The 15,668-nt window shown below is 41.0% G+C and overlaps 1 pseudogene; it reads right to left on the reverse strand.

The window, feature by feature from the left end:
• The window catches only part of LOC122448955, a 71,861-nt pseudogene extending 58,140 nt beyond the window's left edge, over nucleotides 1-13,721 (reverse strand).
• Nucleotides 13,722-15,668: the final 1,947 nt, after the last annotated feature.

Raw genomic sequence — 15,668 nt, forward strand, 5'->3', positions numbered from 1 at the left:
ATAGACCATCTCTAACTCCTGAGACTGAGAGAAAAAGGAAAAAAGCCTTTAAAAATGTTATTTATTTCAACTTTTTTATAAACTAGTAAATTTTATATTGTAATATCTAATTCATGACCTAACTTAGAAAATGAAGCTAGATCTTGCACTGTGTCTGTCTAAATATGTTTTGGTATGTCTTTTTCTCTGGGTAATATTTTTTAGGTTAATTTGTAAATTAGCTCTACTTAATTGGCTTAAAAAAGGTAAGTGCTTACAAATCAAATAATTCTAAATGAAACAATAAATTCCAGGCTTAGGTGAACTGGGAAATATTCAGTACTAAATACCTGATATGAATGTTTGTTTGTTGACCTATCTAATATAGACATGTCTTAGAGTAATTAACATCAAGTAGAATATTTTCATTGTACCTAGGTTTAATATAAGTTAAATATTATACCTGTTACAAGTTTGTCAACAAGGAAATTACCTCGAGTGAAAAAACTTCTAAAAAATGTAAATGAGGTATGAGTTTGTATATAAACTCTATTAAGAATAATTATTCTTTAAAAATATCTGTCTACAATAGTCTCCCCAGATTGGCGTAACTTGAATTTCTAAGGGTTGTGCTAAACTAAGTATTGGAAGTCTATTAAATAATTATGTCATTTCCAAATGAAATAAGATTTTGAAACATTTACTACTAAACACTGATTTCCTTTTACAGAAAAACTAAAGAGATTTGGGACTATAAATGAATAATATTTGATGCCATCCTAAAATGTTTTAAGAAAGCAAGGGTTTTATAAATTATCACTGGTATTTATGCTCACCAACCTATAAAATGCTAGTATAAAAGTTAGGTCTTGGTTGCTAAAGGAAAGCAGGAAGTGTGCTTTCAGTAAAAAAGTATGAAAAAATACTAAAAAGAGTTATGCATGATCAGGATTTTCTAAAATTGGATTACAATTAGTTAGATAAATGGATTTTGTTAGGAATGACATGGTCATAAGAAAACTGGTTAGAGCCACTTAGGTCCAAGATGGCGGAGCTGACTTTCACTAGACCTTGAGCCTTGGTATTTACGCCCATTGTGACATATCAACAAGCTAAATGATACACCCGTCAACATTGACTAAATCTGACCAAATGTTCTAAATGCTTTTAATTGATCTTTTCAACAAAACTTCCTAAATCGAATTCTTTTGAAGTTCCTTTGACCTCTAGCTAACTTTGGGGTGCTTCAGAGGGCCCCTGAAACATCCCAAAGAGAGATATTAAACTGTGTTTATTTGGTTGGTTAAATTACATGAAAAAGATTATCAAATGAGTAATGAATCTGCTCATGTTATAATGTACGATAAAATTACTAATACAGATATCCTAGAAATTATATGGAGTTCTTAACATTTTGATATGTCTTGGTGTTCTAATTAGAAACCTGATGACTTCACAAAAGTTAACAAAGGACTGAATGAACCAGTAAATATGCTTATAACTTATGGTTTCTATCTAAAAAAATTACAGGTTTGAATCTTGTGTTTTCCGTGAGTAAGGAAAACCTTCCTCTCAAACTAACTATGAAAATAATTTGGTAAAATTATACGTTATGAACAAAACAATTATATTTTCTCTCTATCTGACTCCTCCAGAAATTTGGAACTCTTAGGTTTCCGGTAAGTTTATCAAATGAGCTAGGAAGGTTATCTCACTAACAGGTAGAAAAATCTCAAGGAATTTTTGAGCCCTTAAAAAGAAAAGAGTTCACCTAGATTTGTTAGACAAAATCTGTGATAAGCCTTTGGTGTGAGTTTCCCAGCCCTGTTTTATATTAAAAGTTCAGTCTGAGATTCTATAAATGTTTCAGCAAAATAAAAAGTCTATTAACAATTATGGTTATATAAATCATTAGACCAAAATTAGTGAGAACAGACCTGTTTTGCAAACAAACTAGCGTTAATTTGGTTATATTTGATAAAAATGAGGGTAACTTTAGGAAAAAAAAAAAGGTATTTCAAAAAATGTTAAATCTCAGTTAATGGAGGTCTGCATGTAGTAAGACTCATTTCTTAGATAGTTCTTTGCTGTTATGTGATATTAATGTAAAATTTAATTGAATTCTTAAAGAACACCCTAAGTTTGTTTCTGAAGCTTATCTCAGTAATCTATCTTTGGATGAAGATCAGATGCCTCATGACCTGCAACCAGGACTAGAAAAAGACATAATTTAGGAGACTGTCTCCAACCTGGATAGAAGGGCTTTTTATCAGGTACTCTTAACTAGCTCATGCACAATGAAACTGAAGGAAAATTAACTCTTAGATTAATTCCCACTTCCAAAGGCCCCTACACTGGATTGGTCTATAGAAAAGACAGCCGACCTGATCTCACCTTCAAATGATGCTCAAACAGGAAAAACTACACTACACCAGGATGAAAAGACAACTACATCAGAGGTAGGCAGCTTGCCCAAGATGCTGGATCTGCTTCGTATGATCATTTATAGTGTTTTCTTGACTTCTTAGACCTTTGCATATAAATCAAATGCTTTTCTATCATAGGCCTGATCCTATGCTAGTTTTAGAAATCAATCCAATTTTTGGGTTTGTGGCCAATTACCTGTATCCAATTCTGGGTTACCTTGGTAAATTTCTCTACTATAAGACTCTAACTGGTTGGCCCTGAAAAAATTTACTTAAAAAAAAAAATTATAGTCATATTCAGGTCACTGTGATGCTACTAGATGGGATCCCCTCACTGGGCCAATTAATAATGCCTGCTCTGACTCTGGCCATAAATTTGAGCTTTTTTCTATCACTCAGGCTTAATCAGAGCAACAAGAAAAGTTTCAGCAAAAAAAAAAAAAAAAAAAAAAAATCTCCCACAATTATGAGAAGGATTTATATAGATAACACCATGCTATGGTAATTTAGGTTTAAAGTCTCCTCTGTGTTGGAAACAATTAAATCATACTAAGGATAATCTGTCTAGTAACACTAAAAAACTGGGCTATGTGCCTTATAGACGGTGGTGCCAATGTATAATTTCCCTGAAAGATAAAGATTTGTACAGAGTAGACTAAGTCAGACGACCTGAGTTACACTGGGCTATGTGCCTTATAGATGGTGGTGCCAATGGATAATTTCCGTGCAAGATAAAGATTCGTGCAGAGTAGACTAAGTCAGACGACCTGGGATATACTGGGCTACATCTAATGGAAGCTCTTAAGTCTTACTTGTGACTTTACTAATACTGCTGGCTATGCTCTTTGTATTTCACCTGTTTTACAAAACTGCTGTTTCTTACACTGCCAAATGTGTGACTGAGGCCTCTGATAAAATAATATATAGTTCCCTATGAGATCGATGATGATAACAGTGTAACTCTAGATATGAAAAAAAGCAACAAGAGGGAATGTCTTCCTGGACCAAGAGGCTAGTAAGACAGGTGGTCCAGAGAATTTTGGATACTGTTTAATGGCCTAGTCCAGTAACAGCACATTGAGTGGCCTGTCAACAAAATCTTTGCCAAACCTGAAAATGGACATTCTCAGCACCATGGGATAAAATGGTCATGAAATGCCCCCCTCAAAATCATGGTCAAGTTTATGAGCAAAAAGTGGCTCTGCCAACTGAAGATTGACACTTGCCATCTACCTCTACAGAGATTAAATCATGGCCTGTGCAACTGCTGACTTTCAACAGCCCTGAAAGGAGTTCAGGGTGAAAATCAGGAATGAGGCACTCGGTGCTCTGAAAAAAACTGGCAGAACAGGCCTTCAGATAGTTAGATCGTTTCAAGAGATTTTATGAGTCCCAATTCTTGCATCTTCTCATACCTAGAGAAACACTGACGTCAGTAATGGTGACATCTGCTTTGGCTATTAAGGAAAATTTTACAACTAAAAGTCAAAATAGAGTACTCAGCTATGGTTCAGACATCCTGGAAAATAACCAGGTGTTACTATGGGTGTAATTTCAGATTAGACGTTATATTGCTAAACTTGAGTTTTCTGAGTTGTGTCAGGCTTAGATGCCACCATTCTCAAAACAATGTCTGCTGGATGCTAATAATTTCTACCTTACTTTTTATAAAACTAGACAACTGGCCACCTGGCTAAAAGTCTCCGTGAAGTGCCAGGACTAGACTGGGTTTCAGGCCTATTCTTAAAAAAAAGAGATTTCTTTTGTCTATTAAAATTCCAGTTATCCCTCCTCCAGCTACTACTAATTGGGTCTGTTACAACAAAATGGCAGACCAAGAGATTGAGATTTTAATCATAAAAGGCTCAGATCTAGGACTTAGAACTCAGGAATACTTTCAATTCAGTGTCTCTTCTCCAAGCTGAGGCGGTCCTATGCCCCATTTTGACAAAAACTTATCACAGTCATAGTTGCCCTGTTCCCTAAATTAAAACTGAGCAGGACTCTGTGGGTGGCGACTCTGGAGTACAGATCTGCTGTGTGTTCCCCATTTGTTATCTGTAAGATATAGGCTTCATTCAGCCTCCTTGACCTTCCCTGAGTTCCAAAGGGTGGATTCAAACGATTGCAAATCAGGGAAGGGAGAGAATACAGAAACAGGAGAAACAATCAAATGGCGGTACAGCCTTGAGACAGGGTCCTGGTTCCTACTCAAAGAAATACGCATAACAATGTCTTTTGAGTTCTTCTACAGAACTGGAGCCACCACCCTGGTGGAAGATGGTAACTTCAGACTAAACACGATTCCTGGAGCACAGCTCTGTTCCTTCACCACCAGCCAAGCAAAAAAAAAAAAGTCACAAACCCCGCAGCCCTCACTCCAAATGTTGCCTCCTATTTCTGGGGACCAGTGATGACCATCCTGTAAGGTCTCCTGTTTGGCCCCTGTCTATTTCATCTCTGAGAGGCGCCAACAGTTTCAAACTAAATTGCTGTTATTACAAGCGTAAAAGCTGGTTTCAGATATAGAACACCCCAACTTAGATCAGGTAGAGAGAGACTTCTGCTCTGCTAGGCAGGCCCATGCCCAGGCACAGCAGGAAAAATTTACAGAAGAAAGAGACCTCCGCCCCAATTCCCAAGAAGCATCTTGAGTATAAAGTCTCTCAGGGGGGAGTTGTTAGGGGAAGCACACTGATTGAAACTGCCCACCCTGGCCAGGCACCATAGTAACCATTTGCATGAGTTGTTTTATGACAGGAGATCCTGATAAGGAATACGGAACTAATAAGCCACCACCAACCGGAAGAGTTCGGGAAAGATCAAAAGGAGACACCGCATGTCTGTCCACCTCCCAGAATCCCTCTCGCTAGCATCCATCCTGGCTGAGAGATTCGTGCACCACCAGGAAAGACTCTGAATTAAAATGATTCGCCAAAGACCATCCGGAAACTAATCCCATCACCTTAAAACCTGAGACTGTGAGCCATGAGGCAGAGCAGTTCTCCTGGGTTCTCTTACCTACTGCTCTCCACCTGGGTGCCCTTCCCAATAAAATCTCTTGCTTTGTCAGCATGTGTCTCCTTGGACAATTCATTTCCGAGTGTTAGACAAGAGCCCAGTTTCGGGCCCTGGAAGGGGTCCCCCTTCCTGCAACAATGGCATTTGGCCTCGATCCTGCACCTCAAGTCATAGAGGAAGGGGATGACCAGGGGACCAGATGGTGAGGTGAGGTTAGTGGACCAAGGCCTTGTAGCCCCTTCTCCATGAGTGGGCCAGCGGGGTCACTCACAGAGGTAGTCGTCATCCTGGGGCTCGCTGACCTCTTGGTACACGTGGCCCTTTCTTTCTCGTAAACTGTACCTCTTCACTCCAGTCTCCTTTCCTCTGAGTTCTAAGATGGAGAACAGAAGCTAAGCAAGGCTGGTGGGGTCTGGAGAATTAGTCCCTGTTTTATTGGAAAGTGTGAGATCTCCTACCTGTCCATCTATACACTTTGTTAAAACTTTCTTACATGTAGTTTTCAAACTTTTACTTTTGTAATTTTATGCTTTATTGTTCCATTATTTATTTCTTGGCTTGTGGGATCTTAGTTCCCCGACCAGGAATGGAACCCACACCTCCTGCAGTGGAAGTGTGGAGCCTTAACCACTTCACACCCAGGAAGTCCCTTCTCTATACTTTTTTTAATTTCCCTTTAACTACTGGTTCAGGAGACTGAGGCTCCACTGACCACAGATGCCCAGTTCAGTGATAGCGTTCTGCACTGCCCGTTAGTAGGTTTAACTTCCGAACCTTCTTACTTAGGAAATAGTTCACCAACACATCTACTCAGAAAATATATGTTAAGGGCACACAACACGTAAGGCACTAGCAGAGCTCTGGGCATAAACACTAACAAAGCACAGTTCCCATTATCACAGCTGGATTTAGTGAACTACTTTTAGGTGTCAGACTTTTGCATTTAATGTAAGGCTTTCATTACTGTATGAATTATGTATCCTTATCCTCACTTTAAAGACAGCAATCAGGACCTCAGAAAATGTATAAGATTTCCCAAGGCCCCAGTGCTAACTTCATGTCTCAGACCAGTCCAGCTTAAACCCCGCCTACCCAAAGTCCATGCCACACACCTAGGTCATACTTATTAGTTTTTCTACAGGGATTAGAGGAACTAATTAGAGGAACTCCCCAAAATTTCTCTTACCGACTTTTTGTCTGGGGTGCTGTCCAGGGGTCCTTGCTTTTCTGTGATGGGGCACTGGTTTCTGAGCCTGCTTGGAGCCACTTGTCTTCAGCGATTTTGCTGCTCCCAGCAATTCCTTCAAACTAGATTCCTTACTTAATGGTGCCCTGGTCATTCTCTTTGTGATTAAGAGACAACATGCAGTTCTTTAGTTCTTTAGGACTTTATGAAGTGTTTTCACATGCATGACTTTAGTTAATACTTTGACAATTCTTGGAAATACCTGATTTGGGGGGGGGGGGGAGGGTCTGAACACTGGACTGTAACAAAAGGACCTAGGTGGATAGTGAATCAAAACTAGAATTCATATCTTAAGGTTCTTCCCCTGCAACTTTCTGCATAAAAGTGACAGCAAGGCAGGGAGAATAGCTGGAGGCCAGGGAAAGAAGAGGCTAAGGGCTCGTAGTGAGATCCAGGGGGTTTCTATTAACTAGTGGTCCTTTGATGGACGAGGAAGTATGGAAAATTACAGAGGGGACAAAACACGTCTGGAAAATAAGGTGACAACGCAGTGAGATTAAGAGGAGAAAAGATGATCGGCAGAAACCATTTAGACAATAAAGAAAATGAGATGAAAGTTGCAGGTTGCCATGTCCTAGAGACAATGTTTGGAATTAAAGTAGCTGGTCTCATCAGTTCTCCTTGAACAAGGCTGTATGACTAGCTGGTTCTACTCAGTTTCCTGATCCATTAATTGGTATACAGGCTAATTCTTAATATTATGGTGGACATGAAATTTAATAACCTTCACCAAATTGTTGTGTCAGTTATTTTATACAGTTAGAACATGAGCGTACACCCCTGGTATCAATTTATTCCCTAAACTGCATCTATATTTGAAGTCTAGCTCACAGATACTATCTTCAGCATTCTTTGACCTTTCTACTCCTAGACGAATGCTTAAATGTGGAGTCACTCATTCACAAAACATTCAGGGGTCCCTCAGCGGCTTTGAGCTCGGCCTGGACTTCTGAGAATGAATGGGTGTGGGCTAGGCTCTCAAAGCTTATAACACAGGGGCAGGCTAAACAAATGATTCCAAACAGGAGAGTCGCCTATTAGAGCTCAGAGGAGGAGCTGTTACTCCCTCCTGCAAGAATGAGCATTTGAAATGATGCCCAGATGATGAGTTTCTACTCAAAAGTGGGTAATCTATGTGAAGTCCTTCTGTTATTTTCTTATTTGTTGCTTTTCAGTCATAAACCTGAGGCTTCTCAGGGTTGTGAGTTGCTTCCTCTTATTGGAGTGGGAGGCTCTGAGGTAGGGATCCTGTCTCCTTCTTCATCTTGGACTGTCCACTCTACAAACTCCCCAACATGTCCTTAAGCTTCCCTTAGTCGGATTTCTTAGCATATCCCTCCCTAGCACAGCACAAGAGAACTGAGGTTGAAAACATCTCTCAGATGAATAATATAAAGATGTATGAATAAGCTTCATGGAACTATGGAAGTTTTAATCAGTTTGTAAGGGGTTTAGAGAACGTGCATTGGTTTAGATTGCACTACCAGTGATACTGTGATCTCAGGCATATAATCAAATGTTTTTTACCTCATTTTTTGAATCTATAATGGTGATAGCTATACCTACTTATAGGTACTGTAGGATTGATTTAAGGTTTAAGTAAGTTTATTCACATATAATGCTTAAGGTCTGAAATATTATGAAAATAATGTAACAACAGAACCGCCTACTACTGCTTTTGTTCTTACTAACTGTAAAGATGGTGATGATATCAGACAGTGTGCTAAAGATCCAGGACAGGAAGGCAGCCGTCTCCAGGATCTCTGTGTTTCCTCCTATTCTCACCTGTGACTGGATCCATGAGCAGGATATTTTGGCAACAGGATTTGGGAAATACTCACCTTCTGATGTTTACTGTGCTCCACTCTGAAGGCCATCGAGGAAGGTTTACCTAAAAAATGACGAGAATCAGTGTTTTTGTTGGGAAATGTTTCCAAACTCTGGGTATTCTAATTAAGCATACATAATTCTAAGCCAGAGAGTGACAAAGACAATGATTACCAAAGAAGGAATGGAAGATGATTTCTGTATCATCAACTCTGTGCTTCCACTGGGAGCATTACATAATTTTCTTAAAATTAAAAAAAAAAAAAAATGAAACTTCATCTGTGCCTCATCTGATGTTCCGTAGAGTATCTAATAAATTTACTAGTTGTTCATGACAAAAGTACTCAACAATGTAGAAATAGGAGGAAGTGACTGCAATATAATAAATGTCATATATTGAAAGTCTACCTCTAACATCATAGTCATCAGTGAAAAAGATCAAGAAAAAAAGGCAAGGATGCCCATTATCAACATTTCTGTTCACCATAATATTAGAAGTCCTAGCCAGGGCTTTAGGTTAGAAATGGAAACAAAAGGCTTCCATTTGGAAAGAAAGAAGTAACATTATGTCTGTTCACAGGGGCATGGTTTTATGTGCAGAAAAATCTTTAAATCCACACACACAAAAATCCTCCACAGAAAGTTGCATGGGACAAAATCAACATTCAAATATCTTTCCATGCATTAAGAATGACCATTCCACAAAGGAAAATAAGAAAACAATCCTATTTATTTTTTATTTTCTAAGCTACAGTCAAGAGCTAAATTTTAAAAAAAAAATTTATTTTTATTTATTTGTTTGTGCCAGGTCTTTGTTGCGGCATGTGGGATCTAGTTCCCTGACTAGGGACTGAACCCAAGTTCTCTGCACTGGGAGTGTGGAGTCTTAGACACTGGACAAAGAACCTTGTTTGTAATAGCATTGAAAACAATGAAGTAATTAGGAATAAACTTAAAGAGATGAAACACTTACATGTTGAAAACTACAAAGTATTGCAGAAAGGAATCTGACATAAATAAATAGATAGGTGTCTCATGTTTATGGATTTGGAGGCTTAATATTATTAAGCTGTTCATACTACCCAAAGCAATTTAAAGATTCAAAGCAATTCCTAATAAAATCCGAATGGAATTTTTTTCAGATATAGAAAATCCATCCAACAGTTAACACGGAATCTCAGAGAACCCCAAATAGGCAAAGAATCTTAGAAAGAACAGCAAAGCTGGAGGCCTCTGATTTCTGAACATACTACAAAGGTACAGGAACCAAAAGAGTGTAGATATGGCAAAAAATGTGTGCTTAGTCACTCAGTCTTCTTGACTTTTTGTGACCTTTTGGACTGTAGCCCACCAAGCTCCTCTGTCCAGGGTATTTCTCAGGCAAGAATACTGGACAGGGTTGCCATTTCCTTCTCCAGGGGATCTTCTTAACCCATGGATTGAACCCGCATCTCCTGTGTCTCCTGCACTGAAGGCAGATTCGTCACCTGCTGAGCCACTGAGGAAGCTGGCTGGCATAAAGACAGATATGTCAATCAATGGAACACAATAGACAGCCAGAAATAAACTCTTGGATACATGGTCTAATGATCTTCATCTATGGTGTCAAGATAATGGGGAAAGTTGAATCCCTGTAATGAATGGTGCTGGGCAAAAAAAATAACCATATGCAAAATAATGAACATCTTACATCTTGAAGAAAAATCAATTCAGAATGGATTGAAGACCTAAATGCAAGACTTGATAATACTCTTAGAAGAAAACAAGAGTGAAGCTTCAGGACACTGAATCAGCAATGATTTCTTAGATATGGTACCAAGTGCACAAGTATTAGTAACAAAGTACAAATAGACAAATGAGATTAATCTTAAAACCTCTGTGCAGCAAAGGACACTGAACAGAGTTGAAAAGGCCACCTACAGCATGGTAGAAAATATTTGTAAAATATGCATCTGATAAGTGGTTACTAAGCATACACCAGTATGAAGGCTACCTATAAGCCAGGAAGAGAAACTGACTGACCATGATGGCACCTTGATATCAAATTTCCATGCTCCAGCATTGTAAGAAAACAAATCTCTGTGGTTTAAGGAATGCAGTCTGTTTTCTTATGGCAGTGTGAGGTGACTAACCGTGAGAGAAGGAATTGAATAGACATTTCTCCAGAGAAAATACACATATGGCCAACAAACATATGAAAAGATGCTCAATATTACTAAACAATAGGGAAATACAAACTGAAACCTTCTGTGATGGGCAATAGGTATAAGAAGACAATAGCAAGTTTGGTAAGGATATGGATAAATTGGAACCCTTATATACTACAGTTGGCAATGTAAAATGTTGCAAGCTTTCTAGAAAACAGTATGGAGTTTCCACAGAAAATTAGAACTGCTGTATGATCTAGCAATCCCACTCAAGAGTGTGTTTCCATAAAGAATTGAAAGCAAGATATTGAATAAATAGTGGGCACATGTATGGTCACTGCCCCATTATTCCCAATGGGCGAGATGTGTAAGCAATCTAAATGTTCATTGGTGGATAAAAGATAAAGATTATATATAAGATATATGTTATAGCTCTTATATCCACATGCACACAACAGAATGTTTTGAGGCCTTAAAAAAGAATTCTGTCATATGCTCCGTCATGGATGGGCCTTGATGATATTTTACTAAGTGAAATGAACCAATCAAAAAAGAGAAATATTGTCCGATTCCACTTCTATGAGGCATCTAAATTAATCAAATCCATAGAAACAGGAAATAAAATCGTGGTTGCCAAGGGCTCTGAGGAGGAAGGATTGGAGAATTGTTCCTCAGTGGGTTAGGGCTTCAGTCACGCAAGATGTAACATTTCTACAGATTTGTTGTACATCAATGTGTATGTATATCCCCGGTGGCTCAGCGGTAAAAAATCCACCTGCAATGCAGGAGATGCCACAGATGCAGGCCCAGTTCCTGGGTTGGGAAGATCACCTGGAGCAGGAGATGACAACCCACTCCAGGATTCTTGCCTAGAGAATCCCACGGACAGAGGAGCCTGGTGGGCTACAGTCTATGGGTACGCAGAGTCAGACATGACTGAGCGATTAGCACTGTGGCCACTAACACTAACATGCACACAATTAGCAACAGTGTGCCATACACTCAGAAATTGTTAAAAAGGTAAATAAAGATGTGCAGGTGTATGGTGACCCGAGGTGTAGGTATTCCCTATGAAGAATCTCTCCTTATGTCAAAACCTTTGAAGACAACCAAAAGTTTGCTTTTCATGTCCCTTTCACTAGTTTTAATAACCTAAGGGAACAGAGGGACTTCCCTGGTGCACAGTGGATGAGAATCTGCCTGCCAATGCAGAGGACACAGGTTTGATGGCTGGTCCAGGAAGATTCCACTTTCTGCGGGGCAGCTAAGCCTGTGTGTCACAAACTACAGAGCCTGCATGTGCTCTGCAACAAGAAGACACTCACAGCAACCAGAGAAAGCCCATGGACAGCAATGAAGACCCAGTGCAGCCAAAACTAAATAAATAATTTTTAAAAATCTGAGAGAACAGAAATCCATAGATGGAGAATCATAGAACTATTTAAATTGTTTTCTCCAGTCTAGGGAGATTAACTCTTCTAAACTCTTTGAGCAGCTGAAGAGGAAGTGAGCTGCTCACTTCTATTTTATAATAAGTGTACTTCATTTTATTTACCTGATGCCATCTCTGGTCAGTGAAATGTGGGAAAGATCACGGAGAATAAATAGTTCTCTCCAATCCTTTCCCAAAATCAAAATATAGAATTAGTTTAACCTTAGGGTAAGAAGATCATGGGTTTTGTTTTAAATACATACATAAATAATGTATCTTAATATAATATGTTAATTATTTCCTTTGCAAAGAGATTTAATCCAATAACCAATGAGATTAGTATTAAATCTGTTTGGTGAATTTATTTCTAAGGTTTCTTTAACTGCCTTCCACTAAGAATGTTTAGCAAAAATAATTCTTTTTTAAAAAGAATCATAAATTTTAACCGTAAAACTTTTGAGAATTACACTGGAAAACCTATACCTTCATCTTCATTCAGGCTTATGTAAATATTTGGCCACAACCACTTCGGAATGCTGAAAATTATGTTTTCCTTGCTAATGGCTGAGATGAAGTTGAGACCTAAGCCCAGGCTGGTTTCAGGAAGACACCTCCAAATCCTCCTGGCCTCTCACCTTGCTGCCTTGGTGTCCATTCTTCATCAGAATCCTCAGTGTCATCTACCTGGGGCTTGATAACCTGCCTGCGGTGATGCATGAAATCCGGTCGAGTGGCTCTGAAACCTGGAAAGAAGCAAAACATTTGTTCTAAGAAGGAGAAACAAAGCATAGAAGCAATGGGAAGTGTCACAAAGTCAAGGAAATCTGTAGGATGGGCTGGGGGAATCTAGAATAAGGCAAGAGGTGAGCTGTGCACTGCAGGGTCAACCTCCCTTTGGTACAAAACTGTAAACATTTCCTTAGTCTCCACACAAAAGGGAACTGTGAGCAGATGAAGCCACCTAAGAGCTGGCCAAGTGAACAGTGAGGGTGAAGACCTGTTTCATGTTTCCCAGGCTCACAGGCACCCAGCACTTCCTGTTACCTATAGCAATCAGCGCTTCATAGTTTCTTTTCATATTCCTATATCGGATTTTTTCCCATTCTCCCATCTCTTCCCATTGTTCCTTGGAGAAGTATACGGAGATGTCTTTGAAAGCATCTTTGGCCTAAGGAAAATAATAGATTTCATCAGTGATTTACTAATCTAAGTCAGACCTTAGAGCTGGGCCTTCTCCTCCACCTTTTGTGCAGGGAGTAGCCTGAAGCTACTGGATGGTCTGTGTGAGACAGGGATGAAGACTTTCCTTCCCGACTGTGTCCTGCTTACCTGAACAAACGCTGAGCATTTTCCTAGCTCTCCCTGGACACAGAGCAGTTGACGAAGCTAGTGTCCTGTTTTGTCCCACTCCACCCCCCCATCTCAGACAGGACCAGGCATTCCCATCCTGTGTATGGTCACAGGGAAGTTCACTCAGCTGCCCAGGCAAGCAGTCTGTGGTGCTTCAGGGACCAGCGCCATGTCCTTCCTATAGAGCTGGCTTAGAGCCCAGCTTTGCCGCCTCCACCTCTCACCGTGGGCTTCCACTCTGTTCTCCTGGCATCTCCCTCAGTGCTCTCCTCTGGAGACCTGTTCGGCCTCATGGCCATTGGAGTGCTCAAGGCCAAGGTGCCTGTGGAAGAAGAAGGTGCTGAGATAGCCCAGACCAGTGTCCAGAGCCTGGTCTGTCTTCCTTGGGTGGAGTGTCCAGGGCAGGAAGGTGAGGGGAAAGTCAGGGTGAGGGTATTGGTGGGATGGACGGATCCTGACTAGATATGACAGATCAGCCTAATGTGAACTAGATTTGGTTTCTTTGGTTCCCCTACAATTCAGCCCCTCTGAGGGAAGGCACTGGGAGGAAAGTGTCTGTGGGTGACGGAGGGGTTCTTGATGAGACCCGGAAACCCCTAACTGCTGGACTGGGGTCAGGCTGAAATTAGGGCTCTGTTCCAGTGCAGCAGAGGGAATGTTTCTCCAAGAAGGGTTTTGAGGATCTCCTCCTGGACACTCAGAAAAATCGGGGCATAACGTAGGTCCTACGTCTAAGGGAGAAGTCGCTCGGCTTGAGGAGATCTGGGTCCCACGGGCTGAAGTAACTAGGGTCCTCAGACAGAGGGGACTGGGGATCTTTTGGCTGATGTAGAATGTGCAGGGTGAGAAACCTTGGGATCTGTGAGGCTGAGGAAATCGGGGGTTTCTTATTAAGGGACTTTAAGTCTCTGACAGGCAGGACAATTAGGGTCTTGAGGAGGAAGTTTTAAGAGCTCCCAGGCGGAGGGATTCAGGGTCTGTGAGGTTGAGGAAATTTGGTGTCTCTGCGGGTGGTATTTTTAGGGTGCCTCAGGCTGAGGGGAACTGGGCTTAATCTAGGTATTTGAGGGTCGCAGCATTAAGAGGTTTGGTGTTTCTGTGGGTGAAGGGACTTGTAATCCCTGAAGCTGACGAGACCAAGCCCCCTTCAGAATAGGACTCAGGTTACTCAAAGTTGACAGGATTTCGGACCTCCCACCCTGGAATTTGAAGCCATCAGGCTAAGGGTTTATGAGGGCTGGGCAGGGCGCGTTCCCGTCAGCCTCCCCGCTGTCCTGCCGCGCTGCCCACCGTGTCCCCAGGAGAGCTAGAGGTTAAGCGAAGTCCAGTCCTTATGCGCTGAGGTGAAGTGAAGGGCCAGCAGCCGGCCTGTACCCTGTCAGGCACAAGCGACCAATCGGCGTTGTGACTGAGGCAGTCTGGCCAATAGGCGCCCGGAGGGTGCGGAGCGCGATGGAGGCCCCGCCCCACCGCTCGGGGATTGGCTGCTCTGTGGGCGTGTCTGTCAAGCCTCCAGCGCTCAGGCGCAGTTTGGCTGGTTTCTTTGTTTTCATGCATGACCTCTTAGGCTTGGATCCTCAAGTGGGCGGGTGGTCCTCAGACTGAATGTTTCTTTCCAGTGCCCTCAACTGGTATATCGGCTCCACCAGACTGTAACCGTGCTCCCGGAGTTTATCCTAGGCACACCTGTGCCCTACCTTATCAAATCCAGTTTGGTCAAGAACTCTTATGTGGTGAGTACTGCATTATTCAAGGGAAACGGTGTAATTAACTGCATTCTGATGAGACACAAGATAAACACCGTGTGGTCAAAGATTTAAACACAACGCGTGGAATAAGGATGTTAGAAAAAACTTGGAGGATTTTTAACCCTAAAGTAGAAGTGGCACTGATGAGCCATCTGTATATTTAATGTAGGTATGAGCAGCCTTCAGAAATGAGGTATAAATAAAACCTCAAAGCCTTGCAAGTGTTTTCTGTAAGCCGAGGCATTGATCTGGAGGACTGTGGATCCACTGAGCTGAGGTTGCCTGACACCTACTGGCTTCACAAGATAAAACAGGGACACTGTTCCTGGCCCTTAGGTAGCTTTGCTCACAGAAAATTAATGTGATTTCCATGTATTAGAAGCAAAGCGACTGACTGTAGAATTAGTGTCAAGTGGTGGTTGGGAGTCTGGATGGAGAAATGTTACCAGAAAAGTGAGTTTACCTCTTGGTGGGTGTAGAGCCAGAAGGTAC

This window comes from Cervus canadensis, chromosome 10 (genome assembly GCF_019320065.1).
Source record: "Cervus canadensis isolate Bull #8, Minnesota chromosome 10, ASM1932006v1, whole genome shotgun sequence".
Lineage (NCBI taxonomy): Eukaryota > Metazoa > Chordata > Mammalia > Artiodactyla > Cervidae > Cervus > Cervus canadensis.